This window comes from Artemia franciscana, chromosome 13 (genome assembly GCF_032884065.1).
Source record: "Artemia franciscana chromosome 13, ASM3288406v1, whole genome shotgun sequence".
NCBI lineage: Eukaryota > Metazoa > Arthropoda > Branchiopoda > Anostraca > Artemiidae > Artemia > Artemia franciscana.
The window spans coordinates 13,591,925-13,603,806 of record NC_088875.1 but is presented as its reverse complement, the minus strand read 5'-3'; positions in this window follow the sequence as shown (position 1 = coordinate 13,603,806).

The window sequence follows — 11,882 nt, the reverse complement described above, 5'->3', positions numbered from 1 at the left end:
TAATATCTGTTCGTTTTAAGTTTCAATGCTACTCCTTCCTTTCATTTGAAAAAAGTTTTCATGTTTATTTTTATTCTTTTCTTATAGTAATGCTAGAAAATCCTGCGCCCTTTTCATTGAATTTTTCTTCCCCCATGACATATTCCTCCAAGGAAAGATCCTCCAACATAGCCCCCTCTCCTCAGCCCCACCTCCAAACAAAATAAAATCTCCCTGAAAACGTCTGTACACTTCCCAATAACCATTACTATATGTAAACACTGGTCAAAGTTTGTAACTTGCAGCCCCTCCCCCAGGGATTGTGGGGGTGTAAGTCATCCCCAAAGACATAGTTATTATGGTTTTCGACTATGTTGAACAAAATGGCTATCTCAAAATTTTGATCCGTTGACTTTGGGAAAAAAATGAGCGTGGGAGGGGGCCTAGATGCCCTCCAATTTTTTTGGTCACTTAAAAAGGGCACTAGAACTTTTAATTTCCGTTAGAATGAGCCCTCTTGCGAAATTTTAGGACCACTTGGTCGATACGATGTCCCCTGGGAAAAAGAAAAAAACAAACAAATAAACACGCACCCGTGATTTGTGATCTGGCAAAAAATACAAAATTCCACATTTTTGTAGATAGGAGCTTGAAACTTCTACAGTAGGGTTCTCTGATACACTGAATTTGATGGTGTCATTTTCGTTAAGATCCTACAACTTTTAGGGGGTGTTTTCCCCTATTTTCTTAAATAAGGCAAATTTTCTCAGGCTCGTAACTTTTGATGGGTAAGTCTAAACTTGATGAAACTTATATATTTAAAATCAGTATTAAAATGCGATTCTTTTGATGTAGCTATTGATATCAAAACTCCATTTTTTAGAGTTTTGGTTACTATTGAGCCGGGTCGCTCCTTACTACAGTTCGTTACCACGAACTGTTTGATATATCAACAAGAGCTAAGAGCTCATATGGCACTTGTGACGAGGCGAGAAGACGTAAGAGCCAAGATCTCATATGGTGTGAGCTCTAACAAAATTCTAAGAATCAACAAATTGATTTAAAAGGAAAATCAGAGGCTTAATGCCGGTCATGATTTAAAATAAGAGCTCTGAGTCACGATGTCCTTCTAAATATCAAAATTCTTTAAGATCTGATCACCTACTCTTAAGTTATAAATACCTCATTTTTTCTAATTTTTCCTCCTTCTTTAGCCCCCCCCCACAGACGGTTGAATCTGAGGAAACGACTTTAATAAGTCGATTTGTTTAGCTCCCTGACACGCCTACCAATTTTCATCGTCCCAGCACGTCCAGAAGCACCAAACTCGCCAAATCACTCCCCCCAACTCCCCCAAAGAGAGCAAATCCAGTACGGTTCCGTCAATCACGTATCAAGGACATTTACTTATTCTATCCACCAAGCTTCATCCCGATTCCTCCACTCCAAGGGTTTTCTAAGATTTCCCCCTCCAACTCCCCCAATGTCAACAGATCTGGTCGGGATTTGAAATAAAAGCTCTGAGACATGAATTCCTTCTAAATATCAAATTTCATTAAAATCCGATCACCTATCCGCAAGATAAAAATACCTCAATTTTTCTAATTTTTCCAAATTAACATCCCCCCCTTAGCTCCTCCAAAGAGAACGGATCCGTTCCGATTATGTCAATCACGCATCTAGAGCTTGTGCTTATTCTTCCCATCAAGTTTCATCCCGATCTCTCCACTCTCAGCGTTTTCCTAGATTTCTGTTTCCCTCCTCCAACCCCTGTGTCCGCGGATCCATTTCGAGTCGAAAATGGAGCATCTGAGACATAAGATCCTTCTATATATATCAAGTTTTATTAAGATCCGATCACCTATTCGTAAGATAAAAATACCCCCGTTTTCACGTTTTCCTAGAATTCAGGTTTCCCCCTCCAACTCCCCCCAATGTCAGAGGATCTGGTCGGAATTCAAAATTAGAGCTTTAAAGCACAAGGTCCTTCTAAATATCAAATTTCATTAGGATCTGGTCACCCTTTCGTAAGTTACAAATACCTCAATTTTCAAAATTACCCCCCCCCCCAACTCGACAAAAGAGATCAGATGCGATCCGGTTATGTCAGTCACGTATCCTAGACAGGTTTTTATTCTTCCCATCTAGTTTCATCCTGATCTTTCCGCTTTAAGTATTTTCTAAGATTTCCGGTCCCCCCAACTGCCCCCCCCCAATGACGCTGGATCTGGTTGAGATTCAAAATAAGAGATCTGAGTTATGAGGTCCTTTAAAATATGGAATTTCATGAAGATCCGATCACTCCTTCTTAAGTTAGAAATACGTCATTTTTTCTAATTTTTCAGAATTAACCCCCCCCCCCAATAGAGTGGATCCGTTCTCATTATGTAAATCACATATCTCAGACTTCTGCTTGTTTTTCCCACCAAATTTCATCCCGATCCCTCCAATCTAATCGTTTTCCAAAATTTTAGGCTCCCCCACCCCAACCCCCCCCCCCCCAATGTCACCAGATCCGGTCGGGATTTAAAATAAGAGCTTTGAGACACGATATCCTTCTAAATATCAAATTTCATTGAGATCCGATCACCCGTTCGTAAGTTAAAATACCTCATTTTTCTAATTTTTCAAAATACCCCCCCCCCCCTTCTCCAAAGAGAGCGGATTCGTTCCGGTTATGTCAATCATGTATCTAGGACTTGTGCTTATTTTTCCCACCAAGTTTTATCCCGATCCCTCCACTCTAAGTGTTTTCCAAGATTTTAGGTTTCCCTCTCCCCCCCCAATGTCATCAGATCCTGTCGGGATTTAAAATGACAGCTCTGAGACACGATATCCTTCCAAACATCAAAATTTCATTAAGATCTGATCAACCGTTCGTAAGTTAAAAATACTTCATTTTTCTATTTTTTCCGAATTAACCGGCCCCCCACTCCCCCCCAGATGGCCAAATCGGGAAAAAGACTATTTCTAATTTAATCTGGTCCGGTCCCTGATAAGCCTGCCAAATTCCATCGTCCTAGCTTACCTGGAAGTGCCTAAAGTAGCAAAACCGGGATCGACAGACAGACAGACCGACAGAATTTGCGATTGCTATATGTCACTTGGTTAATACCAAGTGCCATAAAAATGGTGGGAGATGGAAAAAGTTGGTCTGCTTAAAGTGTTTGGTACCAAGGTATTCGACTAAACTGTTTCTTTTTTTTGTCAACTGGTGAATCCACTTTAGATAAATTTAACTAGCAGGATCAAAATCGATAATATTTGTCTACTACAGTCTCGGCTCGCATAAGAAACCTCCTCCCATTTAATCTCCCGTTAAAGGTCGAGTGTATATCTGCAAGTCACTGAATAATGGTACGAATTTATATTATTCATAATTACGAAAGCAAAAAGAAATGTGATGAGCCGGCAAAGTGGTTCGCTACTGTCCCATCTCACGGATATGACATAACTAAGTGGTATATCCTGGATTTCTAAAAGGGGAGGGGGGTTTGGATTAAATTTTAGCTAATACAGAAATTTCTAGTGCTAAATTCTAATCAATGCTGCAACTGAGAAATAGCCGAAATTTCATATATAGTGGGAGAGAGATTCACAAAGTGGCGGAAATATTTGAAATTTGCCACAAAATATTGTGCCACAAAGGGATTATATGGTTATAGCACAAATTACCTATTAGGATATACCGTAGTCCGTGGTTTTATTTAGTATAAATAAAAAAAACAAGTTTTTTTTAATTGAAAGTAAGGAGCGATATTAAAACATAAAACGAACAGAAATTACTCCGTATATAAAAGGAGCTGTTCCCTCCTCAACGCCCCGCTCTTTAAGCTGAAGTTTTTTACTGTTTTAAAAAGTAGAGTTGAAAGAAAGAGTTAAAAAAGGATTAAATTTTAATATAGACATACTTTTTGACAACGGGTACCCATTTTTTCTCATAAATACTGTTATTGCTCAAAGATACATTCTTCTAAAGCCTTAAATCCGACACCAGGAAATGAGTCAAATAAACCCAAAAGCACAATTTACCTACTTTATATTACGAAAATTACTTCAAAACTGAAAAAAGTTTGTTTAAAAATAATTTACGCGTTGTCTTCGCAAGTAGTTTAAGTATAATGAATCTTCTCAATTCAGCTAAGAATAAAACCCCGGTTACTCGTCTAAGAGGGGCGTATGAAATACCATGTAGTTGTGGAAATTATTACATTGGCCGAACTCGACAAAATTTTGATACAAGATTAGAGCATCACAAAGAAACCATTGAAAAAGCATTAAAATCTAAAAATACCTCAATATCTTTCGATTCAGCTTTAAGCAATTATTTATTTTTGAACATCTAAACCATTATGTTCCATTTGACAAAACAATTCTAATTAAAAAGGACCTAGGAATCAAACAAACTGTCCGCGAGGCAATCGAAATCAAACGAAACTTAAATAATAACACATCCCTAAATAGAGACTTGGGTGAATACACACTCAACCCTATGTATGCAAAATTAATTATAGAAACTAACCTATTTCAAAATAAAGCCAAAATAGGAACAAATAAAAACAAACCCAATTCCGAAAGAACTACAAGATTAGCTGCAGAGAAGGCAAATATCGCAACAAGAAATTATTCCAATTTTTAATAAATCCAGTGAGTGAAATGAATGAACCTTTTTAGCTTGTAAAATGTTAGCTTTCATCACACAGTCTCGGCTGAACTTTTTCAAACAGTTGGTGGTAACGAACTGTAGTAAGGAGCGACCCGGCTCAATAGTAACCAAAACTCTAAAAAATGGAATTTTGATATCAATAGCTACATCAAAAGAATCGTATTTTAATGCTGATTTTAAATATATAAGTTTCATCATGTTTAGTCTTACCTATCAAAAGTTACGAGCCTGAGAAAATTTGCCTTATTTAAGAAAATAGGGAGAAACACCCCCTACAAGTCGTAGAATCTTAACGAAAATGACACTATCAGATTCAGCGTATCAGAGAAATCTAATTTAGTAGTTTCAAGCTCCTAACTACAAAAATGTGGAATTTTTTATTTTTTGCCAGAAGACAAATCACGGGTGCGTGTTTATTTGTCTTTTTTTGTTTTTTTTTTCCCAGGGGTCATCGTATCGACCAAGTGGTCCTAGAATGTCACAAAATGGCTCATTCTAACGGAAATGAAAAGTTCTAGTGCCCTTTTTAAGTGAACAAAAAAATTGGAGGGCATCTAGGCCCCCTCCCACGCTCATTTTTTCCCAAAGACAACGGATCAAAATTTTGAGATAGCCATTTTGTTCGGCATAGTCGAAAACCATAAGAACTATGTCTTTGGGGATGACTTACTCCCCCACAATCCCTGGGGGAGGGGCTGCAAGTTACAAACTTTGACCAGTGTTTACATATATTAATGGTTATTGAGAAGTGTACAGACGTTTTCAGGGGGATTCTATTTTGTTTGGGGGTGGGGCTGAGGGGAGGGGGCTATGTCGGAGGATCTTTCCTTGGAGGAATCTGTCATGGGGGAAGAAAAATTCAATGGAAAGGGCGCAGGATTTTCTAGCATTACTATAAGAAAACAATGAAAAATAAACATGAAAACGTTTTTTCAAATGAAAGGAAACAGTAGCATTGAAACTTAAAACGAACAGAGATTATTACGCATGTGAGGGGTTCTAAAAATACTTTAGCATAAAGAGCGAGGTTTTTAGGAGGAGATAAATACCTCGCTCTTTATGCTAAAGTATTTTTAGTAATTTCAACTATTTATATTACGGCCTTTCTGATTCAGGGGTCATTCTTAAAGAATTGGGACAAAACTTACGATTTAGTGTAAAGAGCGAGGTATTAACGAGGGTACAAACCCCCTCGTATACATAATAAAAATATAGGATTATGAAAGTTTGTTACGTAAGTTAATTCTTAAGTTACGAATATTTTTTACTAATAAAAACGTCCGTTAAGAATTAAAAGTTCTAGTTGCCTTTTTAAGTAACCGAAAAATTGGAGGGCAACTAGGCCTCCTTCTCCACCCCCCTTATTTCTCAAAATCGTCTGATCAAAACTAAGAGAAAGCCATTTAGCCAAAAAAAGAATTAATATACAAATGTCATTTTAATAATTTATGAGCGGAGAGCCAAAACCAAACATGCATTAATTCAAAAACGTTCATAAATTAAATAAAAAAAACTAGTTTTTTTAACTGAAAGTAAGGAGCGACATTAAAACTTAAAACGAACAGAAATTACTCCGTATATGAAATGGGTTGTCCCCTCCGCAATCCCTCGCGAATTACGCTAAAGCTTTTAATTGTTTTAAAAAGCAAAATTGTGGCAAAGAGTCAAACTTTAGCGTAAAGAGCGAGGGATTGCGGAGGGGACAACCCATTTCATATACGGAGTAATTTCTGTTCGTTTTAAGTTTTAATGTCGCTCCTTACTTTCAGTTAAAAAAACTAGTTTTTTTTATTTAATGTTAAGAAGTAATGATGTCTTGGCTATTTTAAAATATGGATTTTTAACCAAGAAATTTTATTGTAAGTGTGGTATTGTTTAATATTTTCTTTGCTGAAGATGGCCCTTATATATAAAGCCCATATATTCATACAGGATTTGTTCGTTCACTGTTTTGGGAAAAAACAGTCCTCATTATTCTCTCTTCTGTATTTGTAACAGTCTAGAGCCTAAACAGAAAGTGGATCATTCGCAGTTAGGGGGAGGGGTCACAAAGACAGATTTAAGGGAAATAGGGACTTCCTGGGAGGGTGTAAATATGGAGGCTTTGAGTAGATTAGGATGGAGGAGTAGTATGCATAGCTGCGTTGGTATCAGGCGGCTTGGTGCACAGGTGAGCTGTTAGTAGTAGTAACAATAGTATTGTGTTGACATTGAAAGAGTCATTGCTAACCTGAATTTTGTTGCTCCTGTTATTTTTTGTAGCTCTATGAATCATAAACTTTTTTTTCAATATTGGCATCTCATGTTAGCTTCAAGCGATTGCAATAAATAGATATATTCAATTTTATAATAGAACAAAACTAAGTTCAGTACATGAATTACTCAGCCAAGAAAGGAACCTTGCCTCAAAGAGGTGTATGAAGCAAGACGGTCCCAATTCCTTCAAATAAGGAGGGTTAAGTTGTGGGCTTGGGATCCACACCCTGGATTCCAAGGGCTCACCGTCGGGGAACATCTTGTGCAGCTAAAACATTCAGATCGAGCCCCAAAACAAATCCCCAACAGATTTTGACGGCGCGCCGAAGAATAGGATTTCTGAAAGCAAACTCTTCGACCTACTGTCATTGTCAAAGATGCAATAGCGCGGTTCTGGACACAAAAGGCTCGACGAAGACCTCGTCATTGCATATAGCGCACCAGAAACCAGAAATCCTATTGACAAAACATGCATACGGTACTCTATTGAAATGGACCCGATAATCGTGATAAGATTCCTGGTAGATTGTAGCAAACCGAAAATTATAACCTGCTAAGGGACCTCAATGTAAACATCGTTTCTACCCCAAGCCCTTGGACTAGGTCAAAATTAAAATGGAAAGCTGCTGATTGATTTTGAACTCCTTAATGACCTCTTAATAGAACGGGCTTTGTTCTCGCATCGTGAAATAGACCAATACTCGTGGACATCACCTGACGGCCATGCGAAAAACGAAATTAACTACTATCTCATTTCCAGAAAATGGCGTTCAAGTCTAACAAATTTACAAGCCTGTAGAGGATCTGGAATCGGCCCTAATATTAGCATTAAATAAAGAAAACAAGTTTTTTTAAATGAAAGTAAGGAGCAACATTAAAACTTAAAACGAACAGAAATTACTCCGAATATGAAAGGGGCTTTTCCTCCTCAACGCCCCGCTCTTTACGCTAAAGTTTGACTTTTTCTCTTAACTCTATTTTTAAAACAGTAAGAAACTTTAGCGTAAAGAGCGGGGCGTTGAGGAGGAAAAGCCCCTTTCATATACGGAGTAATTTCTGTTCGTTTTAAGTTTTAATGATGCTCCTTACTTTCATTTAAAAAACTTGTTTTTTTTATTTAATTTCTGGACGTTTTTGAATTAATGCATGTTTTGACCTTGGCTCTCCGCACATAAATAATTAAAATGAAATTTGCATATTAATTAATTGCAATTAATCGGAAGATTTTGAAAAAAAGGAGCGAGGGAGGAGGCCTAGTTGCCCTCCAATTTTTTGATTACTGAAAAAATCAACTAGAACTTTTAATTTTCTACAAACGTTTTCATTGGTAAAAAACATACTTAACTTACAAATTAATTTACGTAACGAACTTCTATATTTGTATTTTTTTATTGCGTGTATAAGGGGGTTCAACCCTCGTCGATACCTCGCTCTTTACCCTAAAGCTTAAATTTTGTCCCAATTCCTTAAGAATGAGCTATGAATCACAAAGGTCGTAGAATAAATAGTTGAAATTACTAAAAATAATTTAGCGTAAAGAGTAAGGCATAACGAGGAGGTAAGCCCCTCATATGAGTAATAATTTTTGTTCGTTTTAAGTTTTAATGCTGCTCCTTACTTTCAGTAGAAAAAACTTTTCATATCTATTTTTTCATTGTTTTTTTTCAAATAATGCTAGAAAATCCTGCGCCCCCTTCATTCAAATTCTCTTTCCCCATGACAAGTTTCTCTATGGAAATATCCTCCCACGTAACCCCCCCTCAAATCTCCCCTAAACAAAAAAAATCCCCCTGAAACACGTCTGTACACTTCCCAGTAACTATTACTACATGTAAACACAGGTCAAAGTTTGTAACTTGCAGCCCCTCCCACGGGGACTGCGGGGGAGTAAGTCGTCCCTAAAGACATAGTTATTAGGTGTTTTCGACTATGGTGAATAAAATGGCTATCTCAGAATTTTGATTCGGTGACTTTTGGGAAAAAATGAGCGTGGGAGAGGGCCTAGGTGCCCTCCAATTTTTTTGGTCAACTTAAAAAGGGCACTAGATCTTTTAATTTACATTAAAATGAGCCCTCTCACGGCATTCTAGGACCACTCAGTCGATAAAATCACCCCTGGTAAAAAAAAAAAAAAACAAATAAACACGCATCTGTGATCTGTCTTCTGGCAAAAACTGCGAAATTCCACATTTTTGTAGATAGGAGCTTGAAACTTCTACAATAAGGTTCTCCGATACGCTGAATCTGACGGTGTGATTTTCGTTACGATTACATGACTTTTAGGGGGTGTTTCCCCCTATTTTATGAAATGAGGCAAATTTTCTCAGGCTCGTAACTTTTGATGGGTATAACTGATCTTGATGAAACTTATATATTTAAAATCAGCATTAAAATTTGATTCTTTTGATGTAACTATTGGTATCAAAATTCCATTTTTTAGAGTTTTGGTTACTATTGAGCCGGGTCGCTCCTTACTACAGTTCGTTACCACGAACTGTTTGATTGTTGCGCCATTGAGCATCAAAACTTTTCCCTTGAATTTTTCCTCCTTTATACTCTCTTTTTGGGCCATAAAAATTTCCTTCAAAATTTGATAAAAGGACCTTTGTTTTTCTTCTAATAACTGTTGGAATAGCCCTATCAAATAAGATACCAAACGGTTGTTAAGAACTGTTTTCTTGAGATTCTTAGTGAGTTTTTAGAAAATTGAATGACATCAAAAGAATTCTATTTGTAATATAAGAAGAATATAAAGTAATGCTTGTTGTTATTATTGTTGTATACATTCTGCCATGAACTTGCATATTACGTAAAACGTCTCTTCGGAAAGCACTTTTTTACAACTCATATAGTTAACCACTCACGATTTTTTACATTATCTTTCCAGGTTCGGGTTACGCTCAAGTTTTGTATAAAACTTGAAATGATTCAGGATTGTGTTAAGAGTATTTAAAATTATTTAATCATTTTAGTTACTAAGTTTATTGTCAGTTGCTAATGAAACTTTGTTTTGTCCAGGGAATGTTTGGAGCCAGAGGGAGGGGGTATGGCCCCTCACTAGATCAATCAATGACCTTGCTTACATAATTTGCTGTGGCTTAATTATCATGCGCATTTCTAGGAATTTTTTTTAGAAAGGGGGGTTGAGTTTTTTTTCTTCGATTCTTTACATTCAGTTCTAGTTTTAGCTGCCTTGGCATAATTAGCTTTGCTTTCTAAGAAAACTGTCTCGCTTAGGCTTTGAGCAGTAGCTAACAGAATTTTATATTGCCCCTTCCTGTTTTTGAAAATCTTTATCCGCCTTTAGAGCTAGCAAGGTTATTTGGCATTTCAAGGACTTACAAAAATTCTCAGTTTTAAGTTTTGGAATCCTCTTTGTTTCTCACAAGGTGCACACAAAGAATAAAGTTTTGTTCATAACGCTCTGAAAGATCTTCATGCATTCCAAAGAAAGTTGTGCAATTGGCGTATTTTTTTCTAAGTTATTGATAAATAATTGTGTTGCCACTTCTTTTTTCTTTTTTTTTTAAGAGAAGAGCTTTCAATCTGTCCAAAAGTAGGAATTCATGGTACAGTGGATTTTCTTTTCAAAACCGTGTCAAGAAATGGAAATCGAAGATAAAAATAAATGATATTCCTATCAAGGAAAATAAACTAGCAAGTAATTATTTTAGTTTTAGTAGTTTAAATATTTGACTATCTTCTTTTTAGAACAAAGAGGCAACATTTATAAAAATTAGTTTTTGATTATCTCCTTAATGAGCTCTTCAGTACTACAGATAATAAAAATCAAACCAATATCAATAAACATATTTGAAAAAAGAAGTGACTAAATTTAATTTAGCTGTGAATCTGGATTCATGCCCACCACATAATTTCCCTTTGAAAACAAGAGCTAAGAGCTCATATGGCGCTTGTGGCGAGGTTGGAAGAGCCAAGAGCCAAGAACTCATGTGGTATGAGCTCTGGCAAAACTCTAAGAATCAATAGATTGCTTTAAAAGGAAAATCAGAAGCCTAATGTCGGTTGGGATTTAAAATAAGAGCTCTGAGTCACGAGTTACTTCTAAATATCAAAATTCACTAAGATCCGATCACCCACTCGTAAGTTAAAAATACCTCAATTTTTCTAATTTTTCCTCTCCCTTCAGCCCCCCAGATGGTCGAATTGGGAAAACGACTTTATCAAGTCAATTTGTGCTGCTCCCTGACATGCCTACCAATTTTCATCGTCCTAGCACGTCCAGAAGCACCAGACTTGCCAAAGCACTAAACCCCACCCCCTAACTCCCACAAAGAGAGCGGATCCAGTCCAGTTACGTCAATCACGTATGTACGACATTCATAAGCGTTTTCCAATATTTCCGGTCTCCCCCTTCAACTCCCTTCAATGTCAACAGATCTGGTCAGGATTTGAAATAACAGCTCTGAGACATGAGTTCCTTCTAAATATCAAATTTCATTAAGATCCGGTCACCCGTTCTTAAGTTAAAATACCTTAATCTTTCTAATTTTTCCAAGTTAACAACCCCCAGCTCCCCTAAAGAAAACAGATCCGTTCCAATTATGTCAATCACATATCTATAACTTGTTCTTATTCTTCCCATCAAGTTTCATCCCGACATCTCCACTCTAGGCGTTTTCCAAAATTTCTGGTTTTCAAGATTTCCGGTTTCCCCCTCCAGCTCCCCCCCCCCCCAATGTCACCAGATCTGATCAGAATTTAAAATGAGAGTTCTAAAGCACAAGCTCCTTCTAAAGATCAAATTTCATTAAGATCTGACCACCCGTTCGTAAGTTACAAATACCTCATTTTTTTCTAATTTTTCCGAATTACTCCCCCCCCAACTCCACCAAAGAGAGCGAATCCGGTCCAGTTATTTACGTCATATATCTTAGAATTTTGCTTATTCTTCCCACCAAGTCTCATCCTGATCTCTCCTCTTTAAGCGTTTTCCAAGATTTCCGGTCCCCCCTCCCAA